This window comes from Triturus cristatus, chromosome 7, assembly GCF_964204655.1.
Source record: "Triturus cristatus chromosome 7, aTriCri1.1, whole genome shotgun sequence".
Taxonomy (NCBI): domain Eukaryota; kingdom Metazoa; phylum Chordata; class Amphibia; order Caudata; family Salamandridae; genus Triturus; species Triturus cristatus.
This window is the reverse complement of record NC_140590.1, coordinates 1723766248-1723783840: the sequence shown is the minus strand read 5'-3', so window position 1 is coordinate 1723783840 and position 17593 is coordinate 1723766248.

The following is a 17593-nucleotide window of genomic DNA, read 5'->3' as shown; positions in this document are numbered from 1 at the left end:
TGACGTGTTCTGCTCCGTCGGAATAAAACCTTTGTTTCCCGCCTTCCAGTCACCAGCGCCTGCCTCTTTGTTTGATAATTATCGAATGGTATGAGAGGCAATTACCGCCCGGCAATACTTAAAGGTTATCGACTGAAACTGTCTACCTTTTTACAATTGGCGACCCAAACGTGGGGCCCATCAGCGACACGTGGATCCAGCGGGAGAGGTCCTGACGACAGAGTGAACGACTGCAACGATCGGGAAGAGCTCCTGCCCGATAGACCCTCGTCTGGCAGCCGATCATCCGAACTTCACTGGTTCCGAGCAGACCTCTCTCGAGTGATCTACGGTCCTGACTGGGAACCATCAGGAGTGCCGCGGCAATAACAGAGAGTAGAGGACGATCGGGCGCTGGAAGCGGAAGAAGAGAAACTGTCCATGCGGTCCGGGTAAGGTCGTGTAACACGACGAATTGCGAAACAATTGTTTGATTGATTGAAAAGACTAGTATTGCTTATTTGGTTATTCTTTGAGATATTCACTGCCTGCAAACGGGGAAGAGTAGAAATGCTCCCTCTTCCTTTGCAGATAGTGAAGGGTAGGTAACGCGGACCTTTGTCCCCCTTTGTAATCTGTCGTGCCTATTTATCTCCCCACTGATTGATTGTCCGAACATTGATTGTTTGAAGAATAGTTCTTTTTGAGATATTCTCTATTTGCAAATAAGGTAGAATAGAAATATTCTGTCTAGTCTTTGCAAGTAGTGAAGGATAGGTAGTGCGGACCTTTGTCCATCCTTTGTAATCTGTCATGCCTATCTTCTCCCCACTGATTGGTAGTTGGTTCAGCCCGGACCGCTTATTAAAGATGAACCATCCAGCTCCATTGGAAGGCACCCCTAATAAGGACATGTTCACTAAATATGGACTAGTCGCCGTAGCCTATAGCAAACTGTGGCATAAATATACAAAGAAGGACCCCGAAAGTCAGTGGCCACTGATAGGATCCTTTGATGATCGTAAAATAGAAACGCTAGAAACAGCTCTTCGCAGTAATAAAACAACGCCCACCATGCTTGATAGTATCGGCATGTGGCGCAAAGAAGCAGCACAACGGAAAAAGAGAGAAGAAGTGAAAGCAGAAAAAGAGTTACGAAAAGCAGCTCACCTTGCCGCTAGAAAGTTAGAAGAAGAAATAAAAGAGAGAGAGGAAGCTAAACTAAAACACGAGTCTGAAACATCAGGCCAGTGCCCTGTTAGGACCCCCTCTACTCTCTACCCTGAGTTACCTTCCAAACAACGAGCGAACGATGATTTACTATTAGGCCCCCCAATTATCTACATGCCCCCTCCATACGCTCCCTCCCAACCTTTAGTACAGCACCCACCATCCCCAAACGCAAGCAAGAGTAGTGCCAGGGCCTCGGTCTTCACGGCCTCCGCGCCGGCCGAACCCCTTGTACTGAACACAACGTCAGCGGTAACATTAGATGACCCTGAGACTAGAAAGAAGGATTCCGCCAGAATGAATCGGCTGACCAAAGGTGACCGAGCCGGAATCGATAAGGTAGTGAGAACATTAGTAGAACGGAAGGAAAGTGAGGAATATGTGACGGATATGTACAATTCATATGCCGATAGCCACAGACGACACTTTGTCGTGCGGTTTTGTTACCACACCCTAAATGCCTATGAGGATAGATACCAGGATAAGGGTCCTGAGAGCTTAGCGACTTTGTATAGAAAACTTGACATTGGTGATGAGGGCAAGGGCGATGTGACGGACCTCTTCACGCGTACGCTTGAAGTCTTCCGCCACCTCAAAGAACAAAGACAGAAAGCCAAAACAGAAACCCCCGTAGCGACTGAACCCCAGGCAGAAAAAACTGATACCATGATGCCCATCAAGGAAGCCGCTCCCTACTGGGTCCCCTCACGAGGTCAGGGAACGGATGTATGACGTTACAACGCATGCTTTTACAACGCATGCTGTTACAACGAAAGTTTTACAACGCATGCGATGTTACAACGCATGCTTTTACAACGCAAGTCTTTACATCGACATACACTAGATGGCGTGCTGACATTAGAAATGTGTAATTTACTATTCTAACTCCAGTCCACGTTGCAGTAGGGAAGGTGTTTGGATAGTAAACTACACTATTTCTAATGTTAGCACGCCATCTAGTGCAAGTCGATGTAAAGACTTGCGTTGTAAAAGCATGCGTTGTAACATCGCATGCGTTGTAAAAGTTTTGTTGTAATGGTAGTGCGGTGTAAAAGTTGCGTTGTAAAGGTTGTTCCCCCAGGGAACACACGATGACATCAACCACCAAGATGCGAAGGGGAGGGTTGTGTATAACTGGGTCTATCAGCCATGGGACCGACAAAACATCCTGACTTTCAGAAAGTCCTTACCCGATTTGAGAAAGAACCCGACTGCCTTTTACACTGAACTAGGCACAGCCTTAGGTTCAACAATAATGACCCTAGAGGACATCGATTTGTTTTTCGGGTTATGTCTGCCAGCTGATGTGTGGAAGCAAATCCGGAGAGTCGACCACTTTGAGCCGTTCGGATATACCTGGGTACAACTCGATGCCATAGATAAACAGCGAGACCCTGGACAGAAATCCTTAAAAGCCATATTAGAACTCCCAGACAAGATTGTCCAGAAATTAAAGACCCTGATCCCAGAAAAGAAGGTAGACTGGTCGATAGTAACGGCTTGCCGCCAGAAACCCCAGGAAGACGTATCGGAATACTTCTCACGATTCGAAACAGTGTTTTCCGATTATAGTGGCCAGGACATGACCACTGCAACCGGACATCACCTTTTTGTCCAGAATTATGTTAAGGGTCTGTCGCAGGAAGTCTCTCAGAAACTACAGACTAGTGAGAGTAGTTGGGCGGCCTCCAAACCCGCGGCTATCCTTCAGATGGCCCAGTACTACGAACACCAAAAGAACGAGAACGATAGGGCGTCCGAGAGAAAGAAAAAGGAACTGAAGGAAAGAGTAATGATCGCACAGTTGCAAGGGGTGACAATAGGAAGGGAACCTTCCAAGGGAAATTATCAACCGACTGCTCCTAGAAAACTACCCCCTAGAGACCATACACCCGCACCCTATGCTGGACTTAAGGACTTAGATGAGAATCAGTGTGCGTTCTGCAAGGGATTCGGACATTGGAAATCTCAGTGCCCGGTCCTTCTGGAAATGAACAAAAATAGAGAAGCAAGAGACGTAGCAAATGGCCCCAGAAATAGAGGACAGGGACGAGGGTACACGAATGACACCAACAACGACAGGCCAGGTAGACCGAACACATTTGACCGTCCCCGACACAACCAGTACCAACAGTCTGACTACGAGAACACCCATGACTTTGCATAGGACCGCCGGGGGCAAGGGAGGGATCCAGTCGAGCTCTGTGTTGACCAGCAAGGTCCTTACATCACCGCTAAGGTCCAGGGCACGAAGTCTCCATTTTTGGTAGATACTGGGGCGACACGTAGTGCGTTATCTAAACGACTGATCCCAAGGGCACCCTTGTCTGGCTCACATGTAACATCAAAAGGTTTTGATGGAACGCCCTCCACTAATCCCTTGTCCACACCGATCTCCTTTGATTTGGAAAATAACACCACTGACACGACATTTCTGCTCTCCTCCAACACCCCCGACACCATTATGGGTCTTGACTTGCTAAAACATTTCCGAGCTACCATTAGGTGTTCCCCAGACGGAGTTCGAGTCATACTGTATGATAACCCAAATCTGTTCGGGCCTTGTCTCACACGACGTATGTTCTCCATGACCGATGCTGACTTGTCCATATTCGACACTTTACCCTCGTACCTATGGGCCAAAACTGACTCAGACGTAGGACGCATGATGATCGACCCTGTACATATAACTGTTCGACAGGACGCAGTGCTCCCAAAACTTCCACAGTATCGGATATCGCCCAAGGGTGAGAAAGCATTGGTTAAGATTATCCAGTCCCTAGTCGATGCAGGAGTGGTAGAAGAAGTAGTTAGTAATGTTTGTAACAGCCCTATCCTACCCATTGTAAAGAAGCAAGGCGAGGGAGATGAGAAAGCGTACCGCTTCATCATGACCTACGAGAGGTTAACAAAGTGGTTGTGCCTCAGTATCCCGTAGTCTCAGATATCACCACCATTCTGACCCTGATTCCGTCCACTGCCACTACCTTTTCTGTTATCGATCTCAAGAACGCATTCTTCTCCATCCCCATCCACCCAGACAGCCGCTACCTCTTTGGCTTCACCTTAAAAGCCCGTTCGTACAGATTTTGTAGAGCACCCCAAGGCTACACTGAAAGTCCCAGCATCTATAGCCAGGCCCTCAAGAGACAGCTGGACGCTGTCCAGCTACCGGATGGAGTGGTGTTAATACAGTACGTCGATGATATTCTTCTGGCGGCCGACACCACTCCGCTTGCAGTCACAGCCACCATCCAACTCCTCCACTTCCTCGCGAAGAACGGTCACAACGTCTCCAGGAAGAAGCTGCAATTCTGCCAACTCCAAGTGACATACCTAGGCCACCTCCTGTCCAAAGAGGGGAGGAAGCTTACGCCTGACCGAATTCAGACCATTCTGGAAACCCCTGTTCCCAAAACTCAGAAGCAAGTTCGCTCTCTGGTAGGCCTCACCTCCTTCTGTCGACAGTGGTTGCCAAACTTCAGCCTTATCGTAAAACCTCTGCTTTCCCTGCTGGCTAAAGATGTCCCCTTCCCACTCCCCTGGACCCCCGAATGCCAATCCTCCTTCAAAGAATTGTGAGATGCCCTTTGCTCAGCACCAGTCCTAGGAACCCCAGACTACACTAAGCCTTTCTCCCTCTTCACCCACGAAAGGGAGGGATGCGCGTTGTCTGTTCTAACTCAATCCATAGGCCCAAAGCAACGCCCTTGTGCCTACTTCTCCGCCACTCTTGACCCCATAGCCAGAGCTTTGCCTGCCTGCCTTCGAGCAGTAGCCGCCGCTGCTGTCTCTATCCGACAAAGTGAGGAGATCGTACTTTCAAACTCACTCACAGTGTTAGTACACCATGCGGTTGACACCCTCCTGAACCAGACTAAGACTCAACACCTGACTAGCGCACGACTGACTGGTTATGAACTGACTCTGCTTGCACCCCACATCACACTGAAACGATGTACCACTCTGAACCCAGCCACTCTGTTACCTCTCCCTGACACTGATCCCAATGTGTCCCCTATACATGACTGTGTGACCCTCACGGACGAACAGACTAGGAGTAGGGTTGACCTCCGAGACACTGCCTTCCCAGACCCTGACGGAGAGCTATGGGTAGACAGCTCTTGCACCAAGCTCCCCGACGGCACCACCTCAGCTGCCTATGCAGTCACCACGGCCCGAACGGTAATTGAGACAGCCCGCATCACACAGCGATCCGCACATGCGGCAGAACTGATTGCCCTCACACGAGCGTGCATTCTAGCAGCAGGGACGACCGCAAACATTTACACAGACAGCCAGTATGCCTTCGGGGTGGTTCATCATTTTGGGCTCTTGTGGAAAGAGAGGGGATTCCTGACTTCTCATGGCACACCCATCCTGCATGGAGATCTAATCTCCGCTCTGACCGAAGCAGTCCTCCTCCCCAAACGGCTAGCTGTGATCAAATGCCAGGCACACAAAAGGGTGACGGACATTATTGGACAGGGAAATGCGCTGGCTGACATCACTGCCCGAACCACAGCCGAGAATAGGACGACGACACGCATGTACGTGACTAGGTCACAAACTGAAAAATGGAAGGATGCTAAGGAAACCATTAGGAACATCCAATTGGCCAGCTCACCACACGAACTGACTGAATGGGCACGGGTGGGATTGAAAGACGATGAAGGCTGCTGGCGGACTAAAGACACGAACAAATGGTTGCTACCCGACTCATACCTGATTCCCATACTGACCATGGCACACTCCCCCGCACACATAGGATCTGCCCCCATGATCGAACTCATCTCCAAAGTTTGGCACAATGACAGGATCCCAGACTCAGCTAAACGCCTGGTTCAACAATGTCTAATATTGTCTGCAACACAACCCTGGGAAAGGAACTGTTGTACCCCGGGGAGGGTTTGGGGTCCCTGACCATCCCTTTGAAGTGCTTCAAATGGACTAGAAAGGTGCCAAAGCCTGAAATACGTGCTTGTTGTTGTGTGCGCATTTAGCAAGTGGGTGGAGGCCTATCTAACCCGCGACAACACTGCCATGACTACCGCGAAGGTACTACTGAAGGAATTCTTCCCTCGTTACGGCCGTTGTCGAATTTCGTGGAGCGACAACGACCCCCACTTCGTAGCCGAAGTTATCCAACTCATCTTGAAGGGGTTGGGTGTAAAGCAAAAGTTTCATGCGGTCTTCCACCCCCAATCTGCAGGCTTGGTTGAGCGACACAATGCCACACTGAAGCTCAAACTAGCAAAAATAGTAGCCACCATGGGACTGAAATGGCCAGACGCTCTCCCACTGGCATTGCTATCAATGCGTTCCACCCCTACCAAACACCACTTAACCCCCTACGAGGTCGTCTTCGGGCGACCCATGAACCTCTGGACTGCACCGAAACCGACATCCATTCACGACGTCCCGGACGTCCTCATGTCTGACTATTTGTATAATCTGACTAAAACGCTGTCTGTTATCCATCAACAGGTGCTGCAGGCCATCCCCGATGCTTCCAGGGGCCCCGGACACGACATCCAACCCGGTGATTTCGTCCTAGTACGAAATTTCCAGCGCGCAAAGAGTCTGGAGCCCCGGTGGACGGGCCCCAGGCAAGTCTTGATCACCACCCGAACAGCTCTTCGAGTGGAGGGGAAGCGTAACTGGCTGCATGCACATCACTGCAAGAAGATATCCTCGACTCTGACGACAACTGAAAACGTCACCACCCAAGAGGAGCTCCTGGACAAAGACCGACCATCCCTGAGCTGTTACCCTGATACAGAGACACTTGAATTGGCAAAATTTCCCGAACGTGCCATCCAAAGAATGGTATAATCTGCGTCGAAAGGAGGGAATTTCGGCTAAGCAGACCACTGACTAAGTTAAATCTCAGAGCGGTAGCCTAAACACAACAAAGGCCTCCAGGAGAGAAGCTAAACGAAGTCTGTGGTTCTGCCCACTACCGAGTCCTTTGAAGATGATGGAAGTGCCCGATACGAAGATGATGGAAGCAACCGGACGTCCAAAGATCCACTACAAAGACCCAAAGACTGACAAAATGCACAGCTCAAAGACTATTGCACTTTTCATCGCCCTTCTCTTTTGCCTTCTCCTCATGGCCACCTTCTGGATTGTGGAAGAGAACGCATCCGCTCATAAGACATTGCTAACCACTGCTCAGCCTACCACCATGAAAGAACACCATCTGATCTCACTTTCACCTCAACTCCGAGAAAGGCGTAAGGAGTTCTGGAATAACTCTTTTGTGCAGTTGCTACACCAACACAATCTTGCCGCTAATGCCACGAATTGCTGGATCTGTGGATTGCTACCACATGCCACTGGACACTCTATCCCTTTCATCCCTTCGCCTTTCTCTGTCCATGGTTCCTGCCTCGCTTGGTTGATACTCTTACAAGAGAGTTACAAGGATAATGCCACTTCCAGCAAAACTGTGTCACACTTCTATCATGGGTTCTGGCTGAACAAAACAGGAAGAACTTCTGCTCCCTTTTGCCCTCTGACATCAAACGCCTCTTTTCATATGGACATCCCTGCCAAAGAACGAGTTGAAATGCAGGTGTTCAACAATCCAGCCAGACCCACCTTCTCTTACCTCCGGAAACGAACAGCCGCCACCCTGACAGTGGCCCAGTCTGTCGTCAACGTCTCAGGCCTTGTATGCATCGAAGGCCTGGGAACGCAGTTGGTGGGCCACAGTTCCTGCCACATCACCCGAACATTAGACTCAGTTGATCCACCCTCTTTTGTTACCTCCCCAAACATGTACTTCGTCTGTGGTACTAAGGCCTACACCTGGCTTCCAAAAGGCTGGGGGGGCACCTGTTACATCGCTTTTATCCTTCCTCCGACGTATGTGGCTCCAGCAAACCACCACCGGCAGAACCGTGCAAGGGACATTGAGCAAGCCGACTCCACCGGAGCACAGTTCCTGGATGCAGTAAAGGGACTTGTTCCACTTTGGGGTCCGATGGCGAACAGCCGTGCCATCCGACACTTGACCCAGGCAGTTGAGACAATAATGAACATTACAGCTGGCATCCTCACCAACAACACCGCCGAGCTTCAGGCCGTCCACCTGGTGGCTCTTCAGAACCGCCTCGTTCTAGATGTGGTTCTGGCTGACCGTGGAGGAGCATGCCGCATCATTGGATCCAGCTGTTGTACCTATGTACCGGATAACTCACCCTCAGTGTACAAAGCAAATGAACACCTCCACAGACTTTCCTCAGAGGTTCATCAGGAACAAGAAGGATGGTCGCTTGGGAGCTGGTTCTGGGACACTATGAAAAACTGGGGGTGGAGGTTGTTTACGTTTATCCTAATACCAATCGTGATACTATGTGGATGCTGCCTGGGTATTCAATGCTTGCCACCTCTGTGTTCACTTTTTGCAAACTGTATCTGCCCTAAGACTCTGGACTTTGAAGCCGAACGTATGAAAGCTCTGTATGAGGTAGAAATACGTAATATTATGGGGATAGATCCGAACTAACAAGCTGGCGAGATATGTTAAAAGGGAGGACTGTCGAAATGTAATTCGTAACTGAACATTATCTGCGCCATCTTGCCTCTTCCCCAGCACCGCACGCAAAAACACACGGCAGCCATTTTAGGCACCATGGCCTCTCTCCCTGCTCATTGCCGATCGCCAGCACGTCCCTCTGGCGCTGCGAACATCCCCCACGCGCTGACCACCCCCGCACTCTCATGCACGGGCCATAAAACCTCTCCTCCTGCGCGACTCTGCCTTGTAACCACATCCCGTGCCTGACCAACACCTCCCTTCATCCCTTACATGGTCACACACCCTTTTGATAACCCCCTTCCTCCGTGCCCGATTGTCTGAGCCGATCCCAGGCCATCATCTAGCCCTGCGGATGCAGTTTATTGCTCCCACTGTAAGGAATCACCCCTCTTCAAAGGAGTTACAGTTGATCAAGGCCCCCACCCCATGAGACCGACCAGTCGCACACATTCCGGGAATCGGCGGGATGTCCAGCTGTGTGATAGCCATCTCCTACTGTGGGTGGGGTGGGGACTTCTACTGTAGCTATGTGTGGGAGCGGGCCTGAGGCGGGGACTCCGAGGATGTCCTTTCATGTATCAAAGCAATCTCAGGAATGTGCCATGTATAATAAACCTGTAATAAAGTAATAACATTGTGTATAAGAGACCAGGTCTCAGAGACGCAGAGAGAGCACCTCGAAACGATTCCTTGCTGTCCGATCTGACGTGTTCTGCTCCGTCGGAATAAAACCTTTGTTTCCCGCCTTCCAGTCTCCAGCGCCTGCCTCTTTGTTTGATAATTATCGAATGGTATGAGAGGCAATTACCGTCCGGCAATACTTAAAGGTTATCGACTGAAACTGCCTACCTTTTTACACATAGCGCATGTAAGGATTCAGCACGCTGCTCGTGTTCTGTTAACTGGGATTCCTTCTGCACGCTGATCCTATTACTGAGTCTAAGAGCATTATTTAAATGCCGTGTTTCATTCATGGACTTGGCACCTTGTCAGAATGGTGTGCCAAGTACACAGAGGTTAAAGACATTGCCATTTACAATGCCAATAGCGCTAACTCAAACGAATGCGGGATCGATTTCATTTCCAATGCTTGTTTAATAAAGGCAATCGGGGTGAAGATGATCAAAGAGAGAATATGCGGCGTGGAGGAAAGCCGAGTGAACGCTCAACGTGAGGTGAGGGATGCTGTTACCGCTACAGAAGATTCATATCTGCTTAGGGGTGGTCTCGCGGAAGATCTCCTGCACTGTCTTTAAAGGGAGACAGCGCTTGTGAAACTCGGGCACCATTCCTTGTCCTCTGAGTTAGTCTCTCTGTCGGATCCAGCCTGTTTACCAGGGCCAAGAAATTAAAAGGAGCCATACCGGTTCCCAGAGGGAAAGATAGATCAACATTGCGTTCACTGCAGGGGAGGGGGTGGGGGGAGGAAGGGGGCGAGACGGGTTGTGCGGATGGCTGAAAATGCAAGAACTAGTTTTAACCTAAGCAGGAAAGATGTTACTGCTTTTACGAAACAGTTGCAAGAATTTTGCAATTAAACTTTTTATTAAAGCCTCATTCGAGGAAGTGTTGAAAAGAACTGAGTTCTGAGCACATAAAACCTTTCCTGCATAAGCAATCTAACACACTCCCACGTGGCAGGCACTGTAGAAACCTCCTCTCTCAGAGGAACAGTGACTTTCCTGTGTCCCACAGGGAGGGCTTGGGCTTAATTCCTGAACGCGCAGGGTGTTTTCGCAGGCTCTGACCCCAGTCTTCCCAAGAGCTCTGGCTTTGCTTCTCCTCAGCTCTCGGTGAATCAGAGGCAGCTGTAGATAAAAGGTGGAGCAGACTGCACATGGCCAGCAGTCTCAGCTCTCTCCACCGCTGAGATAACAAAAGGTCTGATTTGCTTAAGAGCTTGTTCATACCTAGATTAGTAGGAAGCAAAGTGCCACATATCAGTTCATGTACAAACATGGCAGCTCCATGTGATGTTCTGATTTGCTCCCAATGTGCCTAGCATGTGAAAAGGAGCCTTGTTGTGGTGCTTGATATGGGTCTCATGTCGCGGGCTGTATGTTTATATTGTCTACTTCACCACAACCAGGTGCAGAATTGTTTGCATGTGGAGGCGCTAGCAATCTCACACTCGACTTACTGGGAGTGAGCTTCTCCGCAACTCCCTTGGCCATGGTGGACACTTCTGGTCTGGGAAAGGGAATTTCTGGGTGTACTGGGTGCATTTATTACCAGGATGTTCTTGAGCTCCAGGCTGCCCAGTGCCCTGGACAGTTAGTCAGTGCATGCTTGTGCCCTGCCTTCTTTGCTCTGCCGGTGCCTCCTCCCTGCAGCTCTCTTGGCTGTCCCTGACAATACTGTAGCTGCAGGACTTGCAGTGCCGCTCCAGTTTGCTGGTCGGGACCGACCAGCAGAGCTGTTTCCTCACTGTCTTGAAGGCTCTTTTGAATCAAGGTTTCTGTTACCATCATATTGAGACTTCAACATTGTTTTCCTGTATCTCTAGGATATGACCCCCTACCGGAAAGCATGGAATGGTGGGCTCTGATCCTCCAATTTTATTCCATTGACAGTCAGAGCCTCCCAAGCTTGAATGATGATTCTGCTCTCTGGCAGCTTTCATCTGACGAAAGACATCGACTTATCTGTCTTGTAATCAACAAGGCTAAGATGTTGTCTTCTCATCTAGGCAGCACAGATTACTGTGCAGTAGAGGCATGCAATATATTAGACTGGTATTGAAAAGGCTACAGTAGGTTGTTGGAAGGACATCAGGAACAGCTCCCATGATCTAGACTACTCGTACGTGATTAACCACTACATCGATGAGCTGCACATGCATAGCACAGCACAGGCGGAACTCGCAGAGTTTCACATAAAAGCTCTGAGAGATTCCATGAAGTTCAGCGACCGGGCAGAAACCCGCGCGTTGGCCTGCTCATGCTGATTTTTCTGTGCTGTGAAATCCACACGAACGGCACCACATGGCACACCGGAGGGGGTCACTTCTTTCTAACTTGAGTAGATTGTCTACTCGAGCAGCAGCTTTCTTAATGCAAACAGTGGTGGCCGCCACTAACAAAGGGTGGTAGGGCAGGTGGAGGGAGCGCGAGGGGTGGGAGAGTGAGCGCGGGGAAAGGGGTAAATGGGACAGATAAATAATAATTTAAAAAGCTTACCTGACGCTGCTGGCCACCTGCCACGTCGTGTTACTCCTGCTGGCCTCTTCCTGGGTCCCAGCAGCCCCTAGGACAGACTCCCAGCCAATCCCTGTGCTGCAAAGCATTGCAGGGATTGGTCTGAGCAGGCGAAAAAGACGCCTTGCTCAGACCAGGGAGTCTGTGGGGCTTTCTCCAGCCCAGCTGCTGAATGAAACCGGGCAGGAGAAACCAAAGTGCGCATGTGTGTTTTGTTCGGCCTGAGACGGCCCGCCAAACACACATGAGCACTTAGGGAGTGCAAAAGCACTCCTCCTCCACCCGCCCTTCATGCACAAGCTGGCAAACGAAAAATGCCAGAGCATCATTTTATTTTTCCTTTGCTGGCTCTATGCCAGGTAGTGGGGCAACAATTGTCTGTCATTGCGGAGGAGCCGCCCCTGGACGCAAATGATCGCGACCGCCCTTGTTAAGAAATCTCACTGGGAGGTGTTCTAGCACCCGAATATAATGATAGGGGATACAAATTCTCGCTTACGCACACCAACTTAATGTTAGTGAGCAGCCCGAGAAAAAACTCAGTATTCAGTGGCTGACTGAGTTTTGCCAGAACTCTGCTCTCCAAGCAGAATGCAGAGTGGGCAAAACTCTGTGAACTCCGGGAAAAGCAGAATATTTGGCCCACCCCCAGTGTTCATCTTTGCTGTGGAAAATTCCACCCAAAACTGGTTTCCTGGGATGTTTTAGTCCTGGGGATGGGGTCGGTCTGCCTTGATACTGATTGTGCCAGGTCACCACTTGAGCTGGAAGTCATACGGTGACATGGCAGAGAGCCTTTGGTGTCCAGAGGAATTGAGTTTGAATGTGATGTTGACATACATCTGTGGACTGTCAGAATTGACAAGGACCTTGGTCTAGTAAAGCTAGTCATGACATTGTTCTGTCTTCAATCAATCAATCAGTGCTTGCTAAGTGCAGCTACTCATCCGTGAGGGTCTCAAGGCGTGCGGGGGGAGGTTTACAGGTCCCGATGGGCGCTGTGGTTCATTCGAAGAGCCAGGTCTTGAGATCCTTCCTGAATTGCGTCAGAGACGGGGAGAGCCTAAGGTAAAGAGGCATGGTGTTTCAGGATTTGGTGGCAAGGTAGTAGAAGGATCTTCCTCCGGTCCTGGTCTTGCGGATCCAAGAGACACTGGCAAGGGCCAGCTGGACAGAGTGGAGGTGTCTGGTGGGTGCTTGGAATGAGACATGGTGTTACAGTATGCAGGTTCCGTGTCATGGAGGGCTTTGAAGGGGTGTATGAGGAGCTTGAATGTGACTTTTTTTTGACTGGGAGGCAATGGAGTTCTTGTAGGTGTTCTGAGATGTGGCTGTGGCGGGGGATGTTGCATGACCAATCTGGCTGCTGCGTTCTTCACGTTCTGAAGTTTTCTGAGGAGTTTCTGGGTGGTGCCTGCATAGAATGCGTTGTCATAGTGGAGTCTGCTGCTGATGAGTGCATGAGTGAATATCTAACTGGCCTCAGTGGGGATCCCACTTACCTCACTTCAAGGTGAGGAAGAAAGCCGTATGAATTAGCTTCGTATAGTCAGAACTTGAGAGTCTGAAACGTATATATTCTGCGTGATTGGATTCCAGTCCCTTCACAAGTTACCAGGCAGCACCAAGGGCCAGATGTACAACCTTTTTTTGCAGTTGCAAACAGGAAATCGGCCAGTTTGCGACTGCAAAAAAGGGTCCTGGCATTTGCAAACGCTATTAGGAAGGGGCGTCCATTCCTAACAGCGAGTCACAATTGAATCTACCATTGTTTTGCGACCGCATTTGCTGCCGCAAAACACTCGCAGTTTACCACCTACTTCAAGTAGGTGGTAAGCCACTCGCAAACGGGAAGGGGTCCCCAAGGGACCCCGTCGCCTTTGTGAATGGATGCAAAAATAATTTTTTAAGGGCAGGAAGTGGTCCATTTTAATAAATAAAGGGCATACATAAAGGGCCTGATTCACAAAGGGAATTTACACTTTTGTTTAAGTTTACTACTTTTTGGTATTCACAACGGTAAACTTTGACCAAAAGTCTAACTTTGCTAATTTTCGGTATTCACAAAGGTAAATGGAAACCAAAAGTCTTAATTTACTACTTTTTGGTATTCGCAAAGGTAGCTTTCTACTAGTAAAGTTAAGCTTTTAGTCTAAGTTTACCTTTGTGAATACCGAAAAGTAGGAAACTTACACAAAAGTGTATGTTTACCTTTGTGAATCAGGTCCAAAATGAGACCAAAATGGCAAAAACCCATTAAGTAGAATGAGAGATCCCCAATATCACAGCTTTAGGTAAGCCCCAGCCCCTAAGAGCAGAAAGCACCTCCTGCAGTCATCTGGCCATGCTAGACTGGGGAAAAGTCAAAAGTTCAGGCCGACTGCAATGGAGTGCATGCTGGATACAGGGACCAGGTTAGTCCAGCTCAAAAAGTTGCTTCTCAAAGAACATTGCAAACAGTTCTGTTTACGAGGAGGACGCCATGAGGAGCAGGGAGAGTGTTGTGGATCATCATCGCTGTAGCTCAAAGAACAGGCGGGGCCGCCGGCTGTCGCCACTGTAGTGCAATGAGCCGGTTGGACGGTCTTTGCTTGAGCTTCACATTGGCGGTCACCTTCAAGCTGTGTTTGCTGTGGCAAACGGTACAGGTCTAGTATTGCCAGTTGTCCCTCATGGTCCTTGTAGTGTGAAGAGTCTGGTTCACTGGTGCCTTATGATGGCGATTGTTGTGGTTGGCAGAGTCTTGGTGTTAGCAGGCCAGTCCATGGTCGCAAAGAGCTCAAAACCTCAGGATTTCTCCTTTTCTTGCATAGGAGTGCACTTTGATGCCTGTCCAGAGTCCAGGACCTGGGGAGTGCACCTCTTGGGCATCAGACACTCACTCTAGCAGTGGTCAACAAGGCTCAGGCAGATCCAGTGGCAGGTCCAGGTAGGTCCAGTTGCAGCAGGACAGCTGGACAGTTGCATGGAGGCCATCTGGAGCTTTTGTGTCCCTGTATCTCAGAACAAGAGGTCAGCCAACAGACGCTTGAAGTCACTCAGATTAGCCTGGGATGAAGGGAGCAGGTCCAGTCTTCCTCCTCAGAGAGGAGGGCAGGACTCAAACAAGAGGGCAGCCCTCTGGGGAATAAAGCAGGCTTCAATCAGCAGGGTAGTCCTCTTGTAGCAGCAGGGCAATCCTCTGTGGAAAAATGCAGGCCTAAAACAGCAAGACAATCCTCTGGGGAAAAAGGCAGTAATTCTTCTGTAATGTTCACAGGACAAGGAGACTACTGAACAGCAATTCAGATGTCCCTTATTTATACCTGATGCCAGTCTTTGAATAAGGAGGAATACCCTGGTCTACCCCCGCATCTGAATCTGGAAAGTTCTTTCCTTCCCGTATCCATGCTGCAAAAAAAACTAGGGTCACAAAAGACTAGTGTTAGCTTTCTTAGTGTGTGCTGGAGGCAGCCTAGAATGAAGTGCAAGTGGGACAGGGAACAGTTGCACTTTTACCCACCCTTCCAGTCAGGAGGACCCATCCTGCCCACACCTAAGCCCTATTGTCTCACTGTCTGGGAGGAATACACTAACGATTAGGACAAACAAATGTCAGCTTTCTAAAAGTAAAAGACACTCAGATGATGGGCGGAATGCAAAGCAAATCAAATATTCACCCCCAGTCAAGAGATATGGGTTAAATCCATTGTTCTTTTGCTCACCATGCCACTCCAGTTTAGACCCAGCCACATGCAAATCAGTCTTGTTTCCGGTCAAGCAAGGACCCGGCTTTGGAGTTCGGGCTGGACTGTTCCCATGAGGAATAGGATCAAGACTGATTTCCATATGGCTGGGTCCAAACTGGGGTGGGGCAGTGAGCTAAAGAAAGATGGATTTACCCAGATACTTGACTGGGGTGAATGTTTGATTCATTCAGCATTCCGTCCATCATTTGTTGCCGCAGCACCTTTCGCCCTAATTGAGATGGGTATGCCCAGCTGTGGGTCCCTTGCTCGCTGTGCCACTGGATTCAAGCTAGCCTGCCTGATGTGGGGTGTTACAGCGAAACCGGCCACAGGATGCTTGTTTCCGGTCCACAGAAAACCCAGCTTGGCAGTTTAGGGCTGGACTGTTCCCATGAGGAACAGGGTCAAGACTGATTTGCATGTGGCTGGGTCCAAACTGGGGAGGCAAAGTGAGCTAAAGAAAGATGGACTTAACCCAGATCTCTTGACTGGGGGTGAATGTTTGATTCATTCAGCATTCCGTCCATCAATTGTTGCCGCAGTACCTTTTGCCCTAAGTGGGATGGGTTCGCCCAGACGTGGGTCCCTTGCTTGCTGTACCACTGGATTCAAGCTAGCCTGGCTGATGAGGGGTGTTATCCCAAAAAACCAGTTCCAGAATGCTTGTTTCCGGACCAAGGAGGACCCGGCTTGGCAGTTCGGGCTGGACTGTTCCAATGAGGAACAGAGTCAAGCCCGATTTGCCTATGGCTGGGTCCAAATTGGGGTGGCATAGTGAACTAAAGAACAATGGATTTAACCCAGATCTCTTAACTGTGGGGTGAATGTTTGATTCATTCAGCATTCCATCCATCATTTGTTGCTGCAGCACTTTTCACCCTAAGTGGGATTGTTATACCAAGGCGTGGATCCCTTGCTCGCTGTGCCACTGGATTCAAGCTAGCCTGGCTGATAAGGGTGTTACCCCGAAACCTGTCTCAGGATGCTTGTTTCTGGTCCATTGAAGACCCGGCTTGGCAGTTCGGGCCGGACTGTTCCCATTAGGAACAGGGTCAAGACTGATTTGCATATGGCTGGGTCCTAACTGGGGTCGCGTAGTGAGCTAAAGAAAGATGAACATAACCCAGATCTTTTGACTGGGGGTGAATGTTTGATTCATTCAGCATTCTGTCAATCATTTGTTGCTGCAGAACTTTTCGCCCTAAGTGGGATGGGTATGCCCAGACGTGGGTCCCTTGCTGGCTGTGCCACTGGATTCAAGCTAGCTTGGCTGATGAGGGTTGTTACCCCGAAACCGGGCCCAGGATGCTTGTTTTCAGCCAAAAGAGGACACGCTTGGCAGTGCAGGCTGGACTGTTCCCATGAGGAACAGGGTCAAGACTGATTTGCATATGGCTGGGTCCAAACTGGGGTGGCGTAGTGAGCTAAAGAATGATGGTTTTAACCCAGAACTCTTGACTGGGGTTGAATGTTTGATTAATTCAGCATTCTGTCCATCATTTGTTGCCGCATAAACTTTCTAAAAGTGTCATTTTCAGACTTGTGACTTAAAATCCAACTTTAACTTTAAGAGGACTTTAAATTACAATTCATTTGAGACCAAACATGACATTTCTACCTGTTCTCAATCAAATGTTAGCATGTATAAATGTAATAAGATAACCCAAACTTATCTTATGGAAGAGGTAGGCCTTACATTAGTGAAAAGTGAATTTAGGAGTTTCCACTATCAGGATATTTAAACATTTAAAATAAATGTCCTTGTTTTTAAATACAGTGTACCCTACCCTTTGGGTTATTTGGAGCCTGCTTTTGGGGCACTTATATCTATGATTAGGAATGTTTAGGCCTGGCAAGAGGTTTACTTTTCCGGGACGAAATGGCAAATTAAAACTGCATAATCAGGCTGA